The following is a 19,613-nucleotide window of genomic DNA, read 5'->3' on the forward strand; positions in this document are numbered from 1 at the left end:
CTAACCTGCTCTCTAATTTAAACTAACCTGCTCATTTAAACTGAACTGCTCATTCAGACTAATTCCATGTCAGAAAAACCCAAATTTGGGGAGGAGTTTCCTCCAATTCCCAGCTCCCACACAGATCCCTCCAGCTTCTAATTATGGGAATGATTATGGGAATTGTGGGCTGTGCAAATGCAGAGTAAGGGAAAAAAGGGAATGGGGGCTGTGGTTCATCCCAAAGGTGGGTTAAATCCCGGGAAACTCAACCTTGAACTTCTCCCACAGCACAGGGGGGGTTCCAGAGGCTGGAGAAGATATTCCAGGAATTTTAGTTCTGCCAGCTCCCAGAGTCCTGATTTAATGGGAATGCTGGTTTTAGGGAATGGTGATTAAGGGAATGCTGATTTATTGGGAATGCTGATTTTAGGGAATGGTGATTTAATGGGAATGTTGATTTTAGGGAATGTTGATTTTAGGGAATGGTGATTTAAGGGAATGCTGATTTATTGGGAATGCTGATTTATTGGGAATGCTGATTTTAGGGAATACTGATTTATTGGGAATGCTGATTTTAGGGAATGGTGATTTAATGGGAATGTTGATTTTAGGGAATGGTGATTTATTGGGAATGGTGATTTTAGGGAATGCTGATTTAAGGGAATGGTGATTTTAGGGAATACTGATTTAAGGGAATGCTGATTTTAGGGAATGTTGATTTAAAGGGAATGCTGATTTAATGGGAATGTTGATTTTAGGGAATGGTGATTTTAGGGAATGCTGGTTTTAGGGAATGCTGGTTTTAGGGAATGCTGATTTATTGGGAATGCTGATTTTAGGGAATGATGATTTAAGGAAATGTTGATTTTAGGGAATGCTGATTTTAAAGGAATGCTGATTTAAGGGAATGGTGATTTAAGGGAATGCTGATTTATTGGGAATGCTGATTTTAGGGAATGATGATTTAAGGGAATGGTGATTTAAGGGAATGCTGATTTATGGGAATGCTGATTTTAGGGAATGGTGATTTAATGGGAATGCTGATTTTAGGGAATGCTGATTTATAGGGAATGGTGATTTAATGGGAATGATGATTTTAAAGGAATGCTGATTTTAGGGAATGCTGATGTAATGGGAAATGCTGATTTAAAGGAATGCCAATTAAAAGGGAATTCCATGGAGAGCAAAGGCCCATCTGGAAAGAGCAAGAGGAGCAGGACTGAGCTCTGTGCTGAGATTCCAGCCTGGATTATAAATCCAGGTCTAAAAAAAGATGGATAATTTTACTTGGAGGTCACTTAACCACTCAGAATTTAACTTGAATTTGGGACCACAACAGAATTTCGATATTATGGACATAAAATTCATAATTCTCAGCAGGCTGTGGCACTCGACCCTTGCTCCTGAGAAAAACTGGGAGGAGAATTCCAACTTTATAAGGATCAGTGAGATGTCACAGAGGAAGATTTGTGGAGATTCCAGCTAAATTGTCCTCCCTGGTTGGGAGAATCCATTCCCAGCTCCAGAGGAGCCTGGAGAAAGTGGAGGCTCCCACCCCAAATCACCCAGACATGAAACTGGTTTGAACTGGACACAAAAATGGATTTATTTTATATTTGTGGGGCAAATTTGAGGTCATTTTGGGGTTTTCCAGGTGTTTTTCCAAGGCCACCATGACCCAATACCAGGTGTGCTCTTTAAATCCTTCAAGTTAAAAGATCTTTTTAGCTAAAAATGGCTGATTTTTAATAAAAGCAAATAGAAAGGGAAGGATGAAGTGGATATGGACTGACTTAATTCCAGGGCCCAGAAAAATGAAATTCATCCATTTGATTTTTTTCTTTTTAATTTCCATAATTTGCTGGCTTGGAATAAATCACTGCTGCTGAGTTTGACCTTTTCCTCCCCAAAGTTAAACAGGAATTTTGTGGGGTAGGATCAGCACTCTGTGGGATCAACACCCCAGAAAACACTAAAGGACCATCAAAGAGCAAGAAATTTAAAAAAAAAATTAAAAATTCATGGGATTTGAACAGCTTTAAAAGGGAGCATGAAGAGTTAACCTTTGGGAGGTGTCAAATCCATGATGCCCAGAATGGAAACTTCCTGTTCCAGATGACAAAAACCTTTTGCTCCCAGATGAGATCATTCCTGGGAGCTGCAGGAATTGTAGGATTAGGATTCATAAGGATTGACATTTATCATTTAAAGTCCTGGGATGTCACGGACGTTTCAGGGCTGGGATAAAAGCTGGAATCTGGCTGAGAGGAGCAACACTGAATTACTCACTCCAGGGTGGGAATTGTCTGTTCCTCCCTGGAATTCACTGCCCTCCCCTTGATGTGGTTAAAGGGGAGGATTATCTGTAGGAATATTACAAATCCTCGCTGGCTTTAAGGAAAGGAAACATTTACATTGGCCAGACGTCCGGGATAATAAATCCCAAATTCAGCAATCCATTAAAACAATGGCCTTAGGAACTGGAGGCGGATTTTGGGCCACAACTCTGAGCCCCTGTTGGAGGGAAATGATGGAACAGGAGGGTGGGGGATTTGGGATAGTCCTGGTGTTGTTTAAAAGTCGTGTTTGGATGGACACAAAGGATTTTCCCTCCCTGTGGGTGGGTGTGGAGTTGTTCCATCAATTCCGTCACCTGCTGAGTCCTTATCCCACAGAACCACAGGGATGAGACCCCCCAAATGGCAGAGCCTCCTTCCTCTTTCCACAGCAGCAGAACAGGGAATTCTGATCCTGTAGGATCATGGAATCATGTCCCAAAAAACCATAGGGATGAGACCCCCAAATGGCAGAATCTCCTTCCTCCTTTCCACAGCAGCAGGATCCAGGAAAATCCAGCAGATTAAGGAATTTGGATCCTGTAGGATCATGGAATCATGCCCACCAAAATCACAGGGATGAGATCCCAAAATGTCAGAGCATCCTTCCCCCTCTTCCACAGCAGCAGGATGCAGGAAAATCCAGCACCACAGGGAATTCTGATCCTGTAGGATCATGGAATCATGTCCCAAAAAAACCACAGGGATGAGACCCCAAATTGCAGAGCCTCCTTCCTAATTTTTCATTAACTTCCCACTGCAGCAGGATGCAGGAAAAAGCAGAAATAGAGGGAATTTGGATCCTGTAGGATCATGGAATCATGTCCCACAAAACCACAGGGATGAGACCCCCCCCAAAATGGCAGAGCCTCCTTCCTCCTTTTCCATTATGTTCCCACTGCAGCAGGATCCAGGAAAAAGCAGAAACAAAGGGAATTCAGATCCTGTAGGATCATGGAATGATATCCACAAAAACCACAGGGATGAGATCCCAAAATGTCAGAGCATCCTTCCCCCTCTTCAACAGCAGCAGGATCCAGGAAAATCCAGCAGAACGGGGAATTCAGATCCTGTAGGATCATGGAATCATGTCCCAAAAAACCATGGGGACGAGACTCCGAAATAGCAGAGCATCCTTCCTCCTTTTCCATGAACTTCCCACTGCAGCAGGATCCAGGAAAATCCAGCAGAACAAGGAATTCAGATCCTGTAGGATCATGGAATGGTGTCTACCAAAGCCACAGGGATGAGACCCCAAAATGGCAGAGCCTCCTTCTTCCTTTTCCATGAACTTCCCACTGCAGCAGGATGCAGGAAAAAGCAGAAACACAGGGAATTCAGATCCTGTAGGGTCATGGAATGATATCCACAAAAACCACAGGGATGAGACCCCCCAAATAGCAGAATTTCCTTCCTCTTTTCACAGCAGCAGGATCCAGGAAAATCCAGCAGAACGGGGAATTTAGATCCTGTAGGATCATGGAATCATGTCCCAAAAAAACATGGGGATGAGACCCCCAAATGGCAGAGCCTCCTTTCCCATCTTCCATGCTCTTCCCACTGCAGCAGGATCCAGGAAAATCCAGCAGAATGGGGAATTCAGATCCTGTAGGATCATGGAACAGTGTCCACCCAACCCAAAGAATTCAAAGAATACACCAGAGAGATTTTGGCTCAGCAGGGAGATCTCCCAAAAATTGTGAGGGGGTGGATCTGAGATGGAGGGAAAGGAATTCCAAATTCCCAGCAGGTGATCAGATGAAGTCCCTGTGCCAGAATTCCCAGGGAATCAGGAATTCCAGAGGGGATCCCTTCCCTCCCATCCAGCTGTGCAGAGACAAAAGAAAATTTACCAAAAAATATCCAAACCCTCCAACTGCCCATCTGAGAGGGGACAGTGGAACTGGAGACTTTTTCCATTGGAATTCCAGCCCTAGGGATGATTTGGGATGAGCTGGGATCAGTTTTCCACCTCCAGCCAAGGATCTGAGGCTCCAGGATGGCCTCTTGAAGCTGGAGCTGCTCCTGGTCCTTATTTTTAGATCATCTTGTGCAGTCCTTCCCTCAGGATGAGTCACTTGGAACCGGCCCCTCCAGGAGTTACACAAAAGTTTTATTTTCTCCCAAAATTCTGGCAAGGGACGGAGCTGAGCACTGTCAGCATTCCTGGCTGGAAGTGATAACTCAGCTCCAGCTGCCAGGAGGAAAACTCATCCCAAAAATGCTCCCAGGGGGAAGAAAAGAACTTTAAAAACATGTGGAGGCTGGAAATAAATGGGGCTTTTCAGCTGATCTGGAACTCCAAATATTCCCAGAAATTCAGCTGATCGGGAACTCCAGACATTACCAAAATTTCAGCTGACCAGGAGCTCCAGAGATTCCCAAAATTTCAGCTGATCAAGAGCACCAGAGATTCCTAAAATTTCAGCTGATCTGGAGCTCTAGAGATTCCCAAAATTCCAGCTGATCAGGAGCTCCAGAGATTCCCAAAATTTCAACTGATTGGGCTGACAGGAACTCCAAGGATTCCCAAAATTCCATCTGATCAGGAGCTCCAGAGATTCCCAAAATTCCATCTGATCAGGAGCTCCAGACATTACCAAAATTTCATTCCCTCTATCCCAATATCCATCTTGAACTCCAAATGTTTTATTCTCTTTATCCCAGTATCCATCTGAAAATCAAAATGTTTTATTCCCTTTATCCCAATATCCATCTGAAAATCCAAATGTTTTGTTTCCTTTATCCCAATATCCATCTTGAAATCCAAATGTTTTATTCTCTTTATCCCAGTATCCATCTGAAAATCAAAATGTTTCATTCCCTTTATCCCAATATCCATCTGAAAATCCAAATGTTTTGTTTCCTTTATCCCGATATCCAGCTGGAAATTGGGATGTTTCATTCCCTTTATCCCAATATCCAGCTGGAAATCCCAATGTCCATCAGAAAAGGAAAGGAATAAATAAAGAACTATCCCATGGGATTTCTCCCTGTTGGCTGTGCCATGCACGTCCATTTTTCCAGGACCTCTAGAATTCCATTGGGAATCACATCTGAGATGATCATGAAATCATGGAATGCTGTGGATTGGGAGGAACTTTTAAAGATTTCACACCTTCCACTATCCCAGGGTGCTCCAAGCTTGAACAATTCCAGGGATGGGGATTAAGGCTGGAAAAGACTTTTAGGATCATTGAGCCCAACTACAAAATATCCTTGAGGGGCACCTTGGCCCCAGAGGGACTTTGGAGGAATTTTTCTCCATTTGGATGTGGATGAGCAGCTCGGACACTCCCAGGTGTGAACCTCCTGCCCTCTGTGCCTTCCCAATTTCCATGGAAAAGCTCCGTGGGCAGGGATGGCCTCGTTTGTCAGGGGTGATTAACACCATGAATAAATTATCTCCAAGTGCATTAATTGACATCCAGTTCTTTCCATTCCGAGGGGCACGGATTGAACCTCGGGATGGAGTTCCTGGCCAAAAAAAGGGTTAATCCCAAAAAACGGGCAGGAGCAGGAGCCAAGGACAGGAGGGCAAAACAAAAGTTGTGCCAACAGATCCAGCAAAACGAGCGTGGAGCAGGAGGAGAAACCCATGGAAGAATTCCCAGCGGGAAAGGAGTTACTCATTTATCCTGAAGGTCGTTAGGAGAGGAGTTAAAGATTGACCCAGCCCGAGCTGAGGCTGCAAAACAGGAGGAGAATCCAGGACTGGAGGCTGATCCCAAAGCACAGCAATAACTCCCTGCATTTTCGGGATGCTGGGAGCACTTGGGTAATTCCTGGAGCAGGGACAGGAGTTCCCAGAGAATCTGGAAAGCAGCAGCCTGCAGCTCCCTGGGGGTTCTGGAATCCCAGAGTCCCACATTCCCAGAATCCCAGAGTCTCTGAATCCCAGAATCTCAATATCCCAGAATCACAGAGCCACAGATCCCAGAATCCCAGAATTCCAGAATTCCAGAATCCCAGAATCATAGAATCACAGAACCACAGTCTCCCAGAAACTCGAAATCCTAGAATCCCAGAATCCCAGAATCCCAGAGTCCAAGAATCCCAGAATTCCAGAACCACAGAACCACAGACTCCCAGAATCTCAGGATCCCAGAATTCCAGAATCACAGAATCTTTGAATCCTAGAATCACAGAATTCCAGAATCACAGAATCATAGAACCACAGACTTTCATAATCTCAGAATCCTAGAATCACAGAATTCCAGAGTTCTGGAATCCCAGAATCCCTATATCCCAGAATCCCCATATCCCAGAACCACAGACTCCCAGAATCTCAGGATCCCAGAATTCCAGAATCACAGAATCAAAGAACAACAAACTCCCAGAATCTCAAAATCCTAAAACCACAGAATTCCAGAATCCCAGAATCTTGGAGTCCTAGAATCACAGAATCCCAAAATCCCAGAATCCCCATATCCCAGAATCACAGAACCACAGACTTCCAGAATCTTGGAATCCCAGAATCCCACAATCCCAGAATTCCACAATCCCAGACTCCACACCCTGATCCAAGCTCCTGCTCCATCAGGACAGGATTTTTCCATTCCCTCCCCACTTTTCCAGCTGCAATTCCTCACATTTCACTTCCAAGAGGATCAGCTGGGATCAGACCCATGTCCCATATTCCAGGCTCTCTGTCCCATATTTCACTGTCAGGGGTGGGAATTGTCCCAAAAATATCCACAATTTTTATTTAATTTATGGGATAAAAGATACATAAATTGAAACCACTTCAAACCCTCACAGGACTTGAGTGGGGATGGTGTAATTCCCAAAAAATAGCCAGGAATAGAGGCAAATATTGGGGATGTTCTGCTTGAAAAATTCTCTCCTCATTAATCCATTCGGAAATTATGGAATTTTAAAGTGTGAGGAATGAGGAATTGGAGGAAGGGCAGAACCTGAACCTTTATTAACCCCCTACCCACAGGAATTTGGGATGAATTTCATATTCCTACTGGGACTGGGCTGGATTGGGATCCTGTGGCTGCTTCCCAGCCTTCCATAGGAAATCCTGACTGGGATTTCCCTTTCCTGGATATACCTTAAAAGACCATTTAGAGTTAAATTTTTTAAAATTTTAATTTTTAGCTGCTTCCCACTCACTCCAATCTTTCCAACGAGATTTTTATTTCAAAAGTTGCAAGGAGAATTTAAACTGAGCAGGGCAGGAGAACTGAGCCCAGCCCAGCTGTGAAAAGCCAGGCCTAAAATGAAACTCTTGCAATAAATTCATTTTCTAAGCTGGATTTTCAGCTGAGATCAGGAAATTCCCAGAGAAGGGATTTTATTGGGAATTCATCAGGTTTAGAGGGATTTGATCCATTTTTAGGCTGGAATTCCCTGATTTTTCCTGAGATTTTGTCCCAAGGATTGAGGACATGGACCACACCCAGGATCACCTCCACGACCTCCCTGCCCTTTCCTGATGACACAAACACTCCCATCCCAACAAATATCTCCAGGGATTCGAGCTGAGGGATCCTAAAGCACCTCCCAAAATTCTGGGATGAGGATTTGGGATTGTGAATTCCCTTTGAGCCAAGCTCTGCTCTTGGGAAAAGCTGCAGCAGTAAAAATTGCTGGTGGTGAGCTGGAAATTCCCAATTTATCTCCTTATCCAGGTGGGATTTGTTGTACCTTCCTGTCCAAATGGAATGTTCAGCATCTTGTTATCCACGAACTTTGTGCTCATCTCAGTCCCACCCAATTTTTTCCAAGTGCTGGGAATTTTCCTCATTGGCTAAAAAAAAATTATTGGCTCAGCAGAACCAGATTTTCCACGGATTTTCTTTTGGTTTGAAATGGAAATATCCAGGTGTGAGCTGCTCTAGGGACAATATTCCCTGATATTCCCTCTGTTTCTCAGTCCCTGTAAAATGTATCCACTGCAAATTCCTGGATTTTGTGGAAAATTTGTGTGGAAATCATCACCCAAGAACATTTTCCTGGAGCTTTTTGTTTCCAAAATTGAGTTTCAGTCCAATTCAGGATCATTTAAAGGGAAATTCCCTCATTTCAGTGCTTGGAATTCTTTATTCTCATTTTTTTCAAATCAGAAATGAATTCTGCATTCCAGAATGAATTTGAATGTTTGGAATTCTTCTTTATTCCCATTTTTTGCAAATCAAAAGGCAAACCAAACATTCCAGAATGAATTTAAAAGTTTGGAATTCTTCTTTATTCCTGTTTCCTACAAATCAAAAGGCAAACCCAACATCCCAGAATGTTTTTAAATGTTTGGAATTCTTCTTTATTCCCATTTTTTCTAAATCAAAAGGCAAACCCAGTATTTTTGAATGTATTTAGTTTGGAATTCTTCTCCATTCTCTTTTTTTTTTTTGCAAATCAAAAGGCAAACCCAGCATTCCAGAATAAATTTAATTGTTTGGAATTCTTCTTTATTCCCATTTTTTTTTGCAAATCAAAAGGCAAACCAAACATTCCAGGACGTATTTTAATGTTTTAGGTTACTCAGACTTGGTCTGGACTACTCAGGTAGGGCTGGAAGTTGGATGCTGAGGTCACTTAAACTGGAATCATGGATTTTATCCTGGATAAAATCAATCGTGGGATGCTCAGGTTCAAACCTCTAGCCAAGGAAAAATCATGGATTGAAGAACAACCAGAATTTTTTTGTGGGAATGGAGTTTTCCTTGATTTTCCCCAGCTCATCCTCAGCTCTGCACAGGTTCTGTCCGTGGGGAATGAGGTTCACCCCCACGGACACACACCTGGATATTTCCATGGTATTATTTAGGGAATTATTTTTAGGTATTATTTAAATTATTTAAATTATTATTTAAATTATTTAGGTATTATTAAAAGGGAAGCAGAATGGTGTGAAGGACGCAGGGAATGGCTCCCACTGCCAGAGGGATGGATGGGATACTGGGAACTGGGAATTCCTGGCTGGGATGGAATTCCCAGAGCAGCCCCTGGATTCCTGGAATGTCCCAGGCCAGGCTGGACATTGGATCCTCCTGGGATGGTGGGAGGTGTCCCTGCCATGGGATGGGGTGGGAATGGATGATCCACACTGAGGTCACCCCAAAACTTCTCCAAGCTGAACATTCCCGACTCTCCCAGCCTTTCAGCATCCCGAAATTTTAGTACAGTTCCCTCCTTCATCTCATCCCGAGGAAATCTGGGATTTCCTTTGAGATCCAGGACTGTGGGCTCTGACCCACCTGAGATGTTTTGGGTGTTGATATCACTGAGCGCTCAGGGATTCCCGAATTATCCCAAGCTGACAAATCTGGGAATTCTGCTGGTGCTGCTCTTCCCTTCCAACCCCCAGGGCTCTGGGATTCCAGGACTCTCGGATCTGTTTCCAAATGACCTTTCCCAGTGAAGATTCCTGGAAATCCAGCTCCAGACAGGTTTGTCTGGAACCTTTCCCACCCCTGGGGTGGTGGAGGAGCAGCTTCCCTTTATCACCTCCCCCTGTTTGTCCTCCTGAACTCCTGGAATTCCATTGGAATTGCAGGGGGGGCAGGAACAGGGTGAGAAGGGCCAAGGGTTGCTGCAATAAAGTCACGTGGGAATTCTGCTCCTGCAGAAAAAGAACAAAACAAATCCTAAAGAAAAATCACTCTGGAAGGTCAAAACCAGCCCTGTGCTGAGATATTCCAAGAATATCCCAACTTTTCTCCCTCCAGGCTGTGCTTTCCTATTTTTTTCAGTAATCATGGATGAGGTTTTGGTGTTTTCCCGGGTTTTTTTGTGATTTTTCCACATGGAAAGTCACCAAACAGTTCATCTCCACTGCCTCCAAGTCAGCAAAAATGCCTTTTGCTGATAAAATTAAAATCTCTGTTAACCAAGAAAAGTCAAAAATTCCAAAGGAAATCCTTCCCCTGGGAAGATATTTGGGACAAAGTGGTGAAATCACCATCACTGGAATTTTTTAATGCGGCACTTTGGGATATGTTTTAGTGGGAATTTTGTGGAAGATTGGAATTGATGCTCCTGGAGACCTTTTCCCACCTTCACGATTCCATGATTGGCCTAAACCTAAAAAAAATCCTACGAGAGAGGGAAAATAATCCAAATATTTCCTTCCAGTTAAGGAATGTTAACTTTGGAATAATGATCTCGGGAATAATTGAATTTAGGAAATAATTAAGGCAGTGTAGAAGTGGGGCAGGAATATCCTGATTCCTGGATATTCACAGGGTGGGATGAAGGAAGAAAATTCCTTTTCCCAGGTTTTTTTTTTTGGTTTTTTTGGTTTTTTGGTTTTTTGGTTTGTTTTTTTGGGGTTTTTTTTTTTTTTTTTTTTTGGTGGTTTTTTTTTTTGTTTTGTTTTGTTTTCTTTTGTTTTGTTTTGTTTTTGTTTTGTTTTTTTGTGTTTTTTTTGTTTTGTTTTTTGTTTTTTGTTTTTTGTTTGTTTTTTGTTTTTTTTTTTTGTTTTTTGTTTTTTTTTGTTTTTTTTGTTCTTGGGTTAAACATTTCCACATGATCCAAATATTTGCTCTGGGCTCCAACACGAGGCTGAATCTCCTCTCCCAGTTGGATCAAGGGCATGGATATTTTTTTGGCATTGCTCCCCAGCCTATGGAAGTGGGAATTTCCTCCCATCTTCCTGCTCATTCCTGAATTCCCACAAAAATTTCCCCCACACTGGCTGGCTCAAGGAATTCTGGAGTTAAAACCAACTCCGAATCAATGGAATTTTTTTTATTCTGGATGAATTTTCCTGCTGGTCCAGTAGAATTGTGGTGGCCCAGACACAGATTGGAAGGAGCAGGAATTCAGAATTAATATTCAACATATATTTATTAATAGATAGGAACAAGGAATATATAAAATAAGGGAATATTCAACACATATTTATTAATTTGTTATGTTAATTTATTTAATTACACACTTATTAATTTTATATATTTTATTTCCTTCATATGTGTTTATATATTTAATATATATTTATTATCTATTATTCCATATGTATTTATTTAATACCTATTTCTTAATTTAAAATACATTTTATTATATTATTTATATTTATTTTATTTCTTTAATTAAGATATACCTTAATTACCCTATATACCCTAATTAAGATATATCCTAATTAAGATATAACCCTAATTATGAGGAATCTCATCCTGGGATATCTATTAGGAAATCATAATTATTAATTCATAATTAATAATATTGATTAATAATTCAGCTGCAAGGGACTCCACAGGGTTTAAATCAAAAATTTGGTTTCCCATAAAATGTCCATCATGGAATTTTTGATAAAAAGGGCTGGGGGAGGAAATCCCTCCAAGGCAAATTTCCATGTTCCTTTTTCCAAATCCTTATTTACAGTCACTGGAGAGGGGTCACCCCAAGCTGGGTATTCCCACCTGAGGATGGGAGTGAAACAAAACATCTGGAGCTCCAGCTGCTCCTCGATTTGGGAAAAACGAACCAGATCACGGATTTCACCTGGAAACTCCTCTGACATTTGGGAAAAAATCATGGGCAGCCTTGTTTGGAGTCACCAGGCAAGGATTGATGGGATTTGGGATCAACTCCCAGCTCTGCAATTCCAGTTTTTATGATCCCGTCCCTCCGTTCTTGGGTGACTCTGTTCACCCTGTGGGAACGAGACATTTTTCCTTGACTCATCCTTTAAATTCTTGGAGCAGGAGCCGTAAATCTTCCCATAAATGCAGCTCTGAGCCAAACACATTGTCCTGGCTGGGAGGGTTGGGATTCCTGCTCAGCTTTCCTGGGATTTTCTCTGTCCTTTGGGAATTCTCCTTCTCCTTCTCCTTCTCCTTCTCCTTCTCCTTCTCCTTCTCCTTCTCCTTCTCCTTCTCCTTCTCCTTCTCCTTCTCCTTCTCCTTCTCCTTTTCTGCTTCTCTCCTCTCTCCTTTCCTTTCCTTTCCTTTCCTTTCCTTTCCTTTCCTTTCCTTTCCTTTCCTTTCCTTTCCTTTCCTTTCCTTTCCTTTCCTTTCCTTTCCTTTCCTTTCCTTTCCTTTCCTTTCCTTTCCTTTCCTTTCCTTTCCTTTCCTTTCCTTTCCTTTCCTTTCCTTTCCTTTCCTTTCCTTTCCTTTCCTTTCCTTTCCTTTCCTTTCCTTTCCTTCCCATTCCTTCCCTTTTTCCCTTTCCCTTTCCCTTTTCCCAGAACTTACAAACCTCTTTATCCCTGCATCTCCATCCCATAATATAAGTGACTGATTTTCCATTGCAGCCTCTTGTTTAGGAATTTTTTTGTGGTTTTTTTCCTGGAATTTTCCCTCCACTCTCACAATCGATTTTGACGGAATTTGCACAAAAATATTTACGGGACTTTCTGGGAAATTTATTTAAAATTGAGCAACGGGGTCGAAAGTTCCTGGGGCAGGGACTGCAAGGCCCGGGAATCCCAGGGATAAAACTCATGGAATAAAATAATTCAGTTTAATATTAAAAAATGACAGGGATTAACTTGATGAGGGAGCTCGGAATTCCTCCTGCACCGCCTCCCTCAGCCCTGCCCAAACTCTCCAGCTGAATTTAGAAACTGAATTTAGAAATTTTTCCATAGATAAGACCATTTTTCTGACTACCTGGATGCTGAAATAAAAATTCCTGAGTTGGGAATTTTATTAGCATCCCAAATTTCCTTTGTCAGCCATTCCTGCTAAAGCAGCACCGTTTAAAACTAAGGATTTTACTGGACAAGTTGGAAAATGTTCCTGCAGTGAAAATTCCTGAAATCCCAGCAAAAAAATGTTCCAAAGACTGGGGTGGATTTTTTTTCTTCCTTTCTCCTGTTTTTTTTTTTTTATTCCCATTTTGCTCCTTTATCCTTTTGCTTGGCTGAGTTGCTGGAACGTGCAGGAGCCAACTTCCAGCTTTTCCTTAGGCAGCAAAAAATTTTATGGAGTGAAACAATTCCGGATCCTGGAGTGTTTAATGGAGTTCATGGAAGTGTGGCAGCACAGGGATCCCTCTAAATTCCATCTGGAATTTAAGGAAAAGCTGAATTGCCAGCTGTGAAAAAAAAAGGGAAATTAAAAATACATAAAAAGCAAATATTAGAACTATTTAAAATTATTTTAAAGTATTTCCATCCCTGTAAAAAGAAGGGAAAATCCATTATTTTCTATTAAAGCTGGTTTTCATCCCCAAAAAATTTAGGAATTCCAGCTTCTTTTTAGTACAAGTCCTTAAAATAGTGGGAAATGTAAAAATAGAAATATAAGAGCAAGAGGGAATGCTGAATAATTTAATTCCATTTTAATAGGATATAATACAATAAATCTTTTCTCCCTCAGCTCTTGACTTGTAAAACTTGGAAAGTGACGGATCCTTGGAACCTCCTGAGGTTCCTGAATTTCTACAAATCCATGATAGGAGCTGGTTTGTAGCTTTCCTAAAAAAATTGTGAGTTTTCTTTCAGAAAAATAGAATTTTAAGTGATAAATGGGAGAATTCTGTTCAAATCATTCAGTTTGGAGGAGCTGGAATTTGGATGGAGAGGGCATTTAAACCGGAATCGTGGATTTTGGAGAAATCTGGGATGGTGGGAGGTGTCCATGCCCATTCCAGAGGGGTTGGATTCCACGATCTTCCAATTGTTCTGTCCCACCCCTAAAGGGAAATCCGAGACAATCAGGGAATTCTCCGGCTCCATGAATCCCAGAACACCTGGGGAAAAAACCTTCCCAAGGATTTGTGGGAGAATTTAATGCTGAGATTCCCTGAGCCAGGTTGATCCTGACAAAGCACTGGGAGAGAAAAAAAGAGGGATGAGCGCTGATGTTTTGATATTTCCAGGATATTCCACCCCTGGGAGCCCTGAATTCCCAGGAAAATTCGCAGCCAGTGGGACCCAGAGGGACTGTGGATGCTCCAAGGGTTCCTGGAGGAGAAAAGAGGAAGATTGGAACACCAGGAGCATTCCCTGCTCCCAGTTCTGGAATTTCACAGCAGAGTGAGCTTGGCCAGGCCAGGGGGGAATTTTCTACCTGGAAAATCCCTTTTTCCTAATTTTTTTTTTTTTACCCCAGAATTGTTGATCCACCTGAGACAGAAATTCCACCCTCTGGAATCTCCTGTCTCAATCAGCACTGGAAATGGATAACGAGGGAACAACAGGCTGATAACTCCTGGGAGTAGAATTCCTGATGACCATGAGAGCAGTGGGAACATCCGACGGTTTTCCACGAAATTCCCCAGCCCCAACAACTCCAGACTCAGGGACCTCCCAGGCACAGACATGTCACCAGGTTTCAAAAGCCTGGAATGTTTCTTTTCCTTATCTAATCCCAGCTGGAATCCACACAAACAAAATCCTGCACAGGGAGCTCCTCAGCTGGGGAGGAGCCACCTCATTTTGCTTTGCTCCTGGAGTTTCCAGCGCTGTGTTCCAACTCTTTTTTAGGAAAATCCCAAATTCCCACATTTCCCTGGGGGAGTTTTCCACGATTTTCACAAATTCTTATCCAGCTTGAAAAGAATTTCCCCAAAATTCCAACCCAAGATGGAACCTAAAAATGCCCAGGGTGGGATATCCCATCTCAAGGGTTTGATTTTTCCAGGACTGGGATATGGATCTGCCAGGATCCTCTTGGAATGTTTGGGAATGGGATGGAAGGTTCCATTGGGAATGGGATGGAAGGGCCATTGAGAATGGGATGGAAGGTTCCATTGGGAATGGGATGGAAGGTTCCATTGGGAATGGGATGGAAGGTTCCATTGGGAATGGGATGGAAGGTCCCATTAGGAATGGGATGGAGGGGGCCATTGGGAATGGGATGGAAGGTTCCATTGGGAATGGGATGAAGGTCCCATTGGGAATGGGATGGAAGGGCCATTGGGAATGGGATGGAGGGGGCCATTGGGAATGGGATGGAAGGTTCCATTAGGAATGGGATGGAAGGTTCCATTGGGAATGGGATGGAAGGTGCCATTGGGAATGGGATGGAAGGGGCCATTGGGAATGGGATGGAAGGGGCCATTGGGAATGGGATGGAAGGGGCCATTGGGAATGGGATGGAAGGGGCCATTGGGAATGGGATGGAAGGTTCCATTGGGAATGGGATGGAAGGGGCCATTGGGAATGGGATGGAAGGGGCCATTGGGAATGGGATGGAAGGTTCCATTGGGAATGGGATGGAAGGGGCCATTGGGAATGGGATGGAAGGGACCATTGGGAATGGGATGGAAGGTTCCATTGGGAATGGGATGGAAGTTCCATTGGGAATGGGATGGAAGGGGCCATTGGGAATGGGATGGAAGGTCCCATTGGGAATGGGATGGAAGTTCCATTGGGAATGGGATGGAAGGGACCATTGGGAATGGGATGGAAGGGGCCATTGGGAATGGGATGGAAGGTTCCATTGGGAATGGGATGGAAGGTTCCATTAGGAATGGATGGAAGGGGCCATTGGGAGTGGGATGGAAGGGGCCATTGGGAATGGGATGGAAGGTTCCATTGGGAATGGGATGGAAGGGGCCATTGGGAATGGGATGGAAGGTTCCATTGGGAATGGGATGGAAGGTTCCATTGGGAATGGGATGGAAGGAGCCATTGGGAATGGGATGGAAGGTGCCATTGGGAATGGGATGGAAGGTTCCATTGGGAATGGGATGGAAGGTTCCATTGGGAATGGGATGGAAGTTTCCATTGGGAATGAGATGGAAGGTGCCATTGGGAATGAGATGGAAGTTCCATTGGGAATGGGATGGAAGGGGCCATTGGGAATGGGATGGAAGGTTCCATTGGGAATGGGATGGAAGGTTCCATTGGGAATGGGATGGAAGGGGCCATTGGGAATGGGATGGAAGGTTCCATTGGGAATGGGATGGAAGGTGCCATTGGGAATGGGATGGAAGGTTCCATTGGGAATGGGATGGAAGGTTCCATTGGGAATGGGATGGAAGGTTCCTTTGGGAATGGGATGGAAGGGGCCATTGGGAATGGGATGGAAGGTTCCATTGGGAATGGGATGGAAGGTTCCATTGGGAATGGGATGGAAGGTTCCATTGGGAATGGGATGGAAGGGGGCATTGGGAATGGGATGGAAGGTTCCATTGGAAATGGGATGGAAGGTCCCATTGGGAATGGGATGGAAGGTCCCATTGGGAATGGGATGGGAGGTTCCATTGGGAATGGGATGGAAGGTCCCATTGGGAATGGGATGGAAGGGGCCATTGGGAATGGGATGGAAGGGGCCATTGGGAATGGGATGGAAGGTCCCATTGGGAATGGGATGGAAGGTTCCATTGGGAATGGGATGGAAGGTTCCATTGGGAATGGGATGGAAGGTTCCATTTGGAATGGGATGGAAGGTTCCATTGGGAATGGGATGGAAGGGGCCATTGGGAATGGGATGGAAGGTTCCATTGGGAATGGGATGGAAGGTCCCATTGGGAATGGGATGGAAGGTTCCATTGGGAATGGGATGGAAGGTTCCATTGGGAATGGGATGGAAGGTTCCATTGGGAATGGGATGGAAGGGGCCATTGGGAATGGGATGGAAGGGGCCATTGGGAATGGGATGGAAGGTCCCATTGGGAATGGGATGGAAGGTTCCATTGGGAATGGGATGGAAGGTCCCATTGGGAATGGGATGGAAGGTTCCATTGGGAATGGGATGGGAGGGGCCATTGGGAATGGGATGGAAGGTTCCATTTGGAATGGGATGGAAGGTTCCATTGGGAATGGGATGGAAGGGGCCATTGGGAATGGGATGGAAGGTTCCATTGGGAATGGGATGGAAGGGACCATTGGGAATGGGATGGAAGGGGCCATTGGGAATGGGATGGAAGGTTCCATTGGGAATGGGATGGAAGGGCCATTGGGAATGGGATGGGAGGGTCCCTTCCATGCAGTGGCCCCACCCAGGGACCTCGTTTGTGGCCGTCACCTTTGAACACTTATCAGGGCTCCAGTGGACTGTGAACTCCCAGGAAAACTGCTCCAGAGGCGGCTCAGGACAAGCCTCACGTGCTCCCCACAGGCTCAGCCCAACGGATAAACTCAGCTTTATGAGGGCCAGGCAGTAAATCCCGGTTTATGATCCCAGGGAACAGGTTCTGAGCTCAAACGGTAAAAAAATAATTCCATCCCTCACCGGCCCCTTATTGGAGTCAGCAGTTGGGTTGGAGGTGATTCCAGATGTTTCCATCCGGGTTTTTCCTCCTGGATCGGAGCATTCCCAACCCCTGGGAGCTCCTCTTTGTGTCTGTGATTAAAAGATTGGGATTGCTCTTCAAAATATTGGGATTGCTCAGCAAAAAAATTGGGATTGCTCATCAAAATAATCGGGATTCTTCACCAAAAAATTGGGATTGCTCATCAAGAAATTGGGATTCCTCACCAAAAAATTGGGATTGCTCATCCAAAAAATTAGGATTGCTCATCTAAAAAAAGCAGGATTCCTCATTTAAAAAAATTGGGATTGCTCATCAAAAAATTGGGATTCCTCACCAAAAAAATGGGATTGCTCATCCAAAATATTAGGATTGCTCATCCAACAAAAGCAGGATTCCTCATTTAAAAAAATTGGGATTGCTCCCCAAAAACTTGCAATTGCTCATTAAAATATTTGGATTGCTCATCCAAAAAAATTGGGATTGCCCATCAAAAAATTGGGATTCCTCATCAAAAAATGGGATTGCTCATCCAGAAAACTTGGGATTGCTCATCAAAAAATTGGGATTGCGCATCAAAACTATTGGGATTGTTCATCAAAAAATTTGGATTCTTCATCAAAAAATCGGGATTGCCCACCCAAAAATTGGGATTTCTCACAAAGGAGCAGCTGGACACAGCCAAGGTCCCAGCAGCTGCCAGGACTGTGCTTGGTGCTGTTGGAATGGGAACAAACCAGCCCATCCCACAGAATCCCCAATCCCAGATTCCCAGGGAAGTTGGGAGTGAAATTCCCGGCTATGTCCAGGTTTCTCCAGCTCTGAGCTCCAGGATGATCCAGCAGAGCTGCAAAGGCTCTATCCCACTTTTTTCCATGCCTGATTCCCAAAGGGCTCCCTTGGGAGGAGGCGTGGCTGGGACCAATCTAATTCCAGGGATAATCCCCTAATCCCAGGCTGGCTCTTGGCTCCTGTGGAGTTTTCCCAAATTGTTTTGGTTCCTGACAATTTCTGAGGGGTTTCCCCCACCACCTCTGGAGTTTTTCTGTGGATTCTGGCCAGAGCTTGAGGAGAAAAAGAATAATTTGAGTGAGGGCAGAGACATCGAGGCAGGGGAGGGATAAAGGGAAAATAATTTTTAAAAGAGGGAATAAAAGATTTTTTTTTTTTTTTTTTTTTTTTTCATCTGGAGAAAAATGTGGAGATTCCAGACCTCCTTTTTTTTTATTATTAGCATGGGAATGAGGGATTGGAAAAATGGATAAATTGGGATGAGCAGCAGGGATAGCAAGGACAGGGAAGGGTGAAACCTCACAGCTCACAGTGATGCTTTGGGGCAGCAAATTCCCAAGAAATTGGGTAAATTATCCAATTTCCCAATAAATTGGATAAATTATTCCAACCAATAGATAAATCCTAACTGTTTTGGAAGGTGGAGCTGGAAAATCAAAGAAGGTAGGAAGCAGGAAGGAAGGAGTGATTCCCTGGAAAATAAAGTTCCCTGGAAATGCCCAAGGCTGGGTTGGACACGGCTTGGAGCAACCTGGGAGTTGGAATGGGATCACCCTTCCCACCCAAACCATTCCATGATTCCAGAAGATGATCCATGACCTCAAACCCCTCATTCCTCTTCTCCCAGTCCAGACAAAAAAATGCTGGAAAGCAAATATAACTCTGTGGGAAGAGTTTTGGGAGTTCAGAGTCTCACTCCAGCTCTCCAGGAGGATTCACTGGAAATTCTCCCTGTCTGGATGAGAAACACCCGAGAATTTCCCTCATCCTGTCCCATTTTTGCAGGGAATTCGTGTTCCCAGAGTGTGGAATGATGCTGGAGAAAGTCAGAGCAGGGAAATAACAAAAAAGGGGAAGTTTTTGTCATATTTTGGGTGATTTCCCAATGGTTGGAGCTGTGAGCCAAAGGAAGAAGAGTGAGGATGGAATTTTTCATCCCTGGAAGTTTGGCACCAAGGTGGGGCGGTTCTGTTTTGGAATTCCAGAAATTTTGGGATGGAAGGGACCCTAAGGATGATCCCAATCCATCCCTGCCATGGACACTTCCACTATCCCAGGGTGCTCCAAGCCTTTCCTTGGACACTTCCAGGGATCCAGGGGCAGCCACAGCTTTTCTGGGAATTCCATCCCAGTCCTTCCAGCCTGGAATTCCTTCCCCATATCCCACACAGTGACCAGGAGAGAAAAGAC

Source organism: Oenanthe melanoleuca, chromosome 2, assembly GCF_029582105.1.
Source record: "Oenanthe melanoleuca isolate GR-GAL-2019-014 chromosome 2, OMel1.0, whole genome shotgun sequence".
NCBI lineage: Eukaryota > Metazoa > Chordata > Aves > Passeriformes > Muscicapidae > Oenanthe > Oenanthe melanoleuca.